This window comes from Macadamia integrifolia, unplaced genomic scaffold, assembly GCF_013358625.1.
Source record: "Macadamia integrifolia cultivar HAES 741 unplaced genomic scaffold, SCU_Mint_v3 scaffold522, whole genome shotgun sequence".
Lineage (NCBI taxonomy): Eukaryota > Viridiplantae > Streptophyta > Magnoliopsida > Proteales > Proteaceae > Macadamia > Macadamia integrifolia.
The window spans coordinates 1-2743 of NW_024870471.1; positions in this window are offsets into that span (position 1 = coordinate 1).

A 2743-nucleotide genomic window follows, 5' to 3' on the forward strand; every position below is an offset into this window, starting at 1 on the left:
GGGGAGGGGGTGGGGGTTTTACGTTGTCTTGTGTTCCATCTGTGGCAGTGTTGACTGATTCTAAAGGATCGTTAAGAAGCCGAAAGCGTCGTGGCCTGAAGGAATCAGTCCACCCTGTGCGTTATCATCATTACTGCTAGGTCTCAACAAACTACTAGGTCCATGGTGAGTGGCGACCCTTCCACTCGGCAATGTTAGATCATTGAGGCTGACTTTCATCCCTACTCGATGGGTGGGTCTTGCATCAAGCTCCCTTCTGTCTTTGCACTCCGTCCGGCTTGATGAAACCTTTGTTGAGGGATCAGATCAAATTGGTTGGAATAGATCGGATTGGTATTGGCCTTGACTGATCCCAATTTTTGGCCGATACCATATTGGTGGATCAATATGGACAAGAGGTAAAATGGTAAAATAAATATAGCTATAAACATGAAACCAGGGGTATTTTTGTTGGATTTAAGCTGATCTGGATCAGTATTGGCATAGACCGATCTAACCCATTCTTGGTGCCAAGTTCTTAAACCGTGATCGAGAGTCCATAAGCGGTTTGGAGGTGACCCCTCGAGAAAAAATTTTAGGAGACTATCTGTGTATTTCGATAAATTTTCTGCATATGGTTTCATTATATATTTGTAGTGAGGATTCTATATTTCCATTATATATTTGTATTGAGGATTTTCTTTGTAAACAATTTGATAGAGGTGCAATGACAAGTGCTATAACTCTATTCTCCATTGATAATGAAGGAAGCCTCATATCATCGTGGACATAAACAATCTTGTTGAACCAGGTAAACCTTTGTGTGTGATTGTGATTTTATTTGCAATTTCTATTCGTTTTCTACACCATTTTAGGGTTTTGGTTCTACATGTGGGGGGGGGGGTATTGTCTGTTTAATTCACTTTTAATGCATCGTATGAAATCACAATAAACATCCTCTACCTCAGCCCTCATTCAAGGAGAGGGAAAACTGAGTTATTGCACCACAACCTTACCAACTATGCTAGGCAGTTGTTGTTGGAAGATATGATTGTTAATTAATAAATTTTGTTACTTCTGCAGACTTCCATCAATCAAGGGGCTATAGTTAATGAGTAGAAGATGTGACTCGTGTATGGCCAAATGTACATTTTCTTCTACTTAGTGTTTTGATGATGATGGAGGTTCGGAGGATACCCTATGCAAGTGCAGGATTATATAGATTATCGATGATTCTCCTAACTAGTTGATGGGAAAAGTTGCCCTACCTATTTGGCACAGGAAATGCCTAGACTAATGGGGCAAGCAAAGACCAGAAGCCCCCTTATGTGCGTTGATTATTTTCCCACGTGCCTTCCCATTGACATGTTGTCCTGTGCCATATCTGTAGAACACTCTTGCCCTTAATGAATACATATATCGTGATGGGTCGCATGGAATATGTGAAAACATGATAACGTATAAAAGTGGATCACAATAAAGAAGGGGTAGAGGGTTTTTTTTTTTTTTTTTTTGCCATGGGTCAAGGTCTACAAGGATATTACCTTCATTCTCTTGTTCTGGGGTAATTTTGAAAGCCAAAATAATAATAATAATAATAATAAGGGGACGTGTTTCTTGTGGGGGGAGTGCAGTTTTAACATGTGTGTAAAGGCCAATGAGAATACACAAGAAAGCTTCCACAGAGACATCCTTTTCCATTTCATGGGGGGCGGGCTAGTCATTTTGCCCCCCATTTGTATGGTTTTAGAGGCCACACTCTCCCATAGAAACCTTTTTCCCTAATAATAACAATAAGGAGAGGTTTCTCTAAGTAAGCAGGGTACTCTACCCTCTCTCACATTGATTTGTTTAATCGTTAATTTTCTCAGTTAAAAAAATTATCATAATAATAGATGTAAGGAAGTGTAGTATGTGCCTTAGGCTTACAGAGTCTTTTCCCAATAATAATAAGGGAAAAATAATGCTACCTGGTCACAGTGGGGATGATGGCTCCACCTTTGTGAAATACAGAAAAAAACTACTTCTTGTTGATGTTGTTGTGTGTTCCCTCATTGACCCCTACATTGATGTAAAGACCACACAATCAGGTAGTGCTCTTCTTCCCCAATAATAAAAGTTAAAGTTTTTCTTCACCCATGGTAATTTGATAAATTGAATTTTTTGTTCTTGTTTTTTATTTTTATTTATTTATTTTTTCTATCAAACCTCATTTTTGAATCCATCATGATAATGTCTTTGCACACCCAATTAAAAATAAAAAAATATTAAATTATTTATATAAAAATTAGGACAAAGTTTTTCCTCAACGATGGTTGAATAGTGGGATGATTCAAATGTGATCCCCATCATCGCCACCTCTCTCCCCCTTATTGTCTAGGATCGAGATGGTAGCCTTCAGAAGACAGTCTTATAAACTATTTTGGTACCTTTTTATTTTTAACTGAATTTCCCAAATATCATTTCCATTCACCAAGCAGGCCTTAAATGTTTGCAGGGGTGCTTCAGAAAAGTTCTAAAATCTTTTAGAGGCTTGAGAATCTTACGGTAGGATGGACCTCATCTTACAGTGAAGAAAAACTTTCCCCTCTTTTGGGTAGGATAAAACTATTTCGATAGGGATGGTGGAGGAACCCCACTTGGCCATTTCCTTTTTAAATAAAAAATAAATAATAAATAATAAATAAGGGCGGTGGGGAGAGAATATAAAGTTGATAATGGTACCAACTCCACGTGATAAATTTTTTTTTTTTTTTTTTTTTTT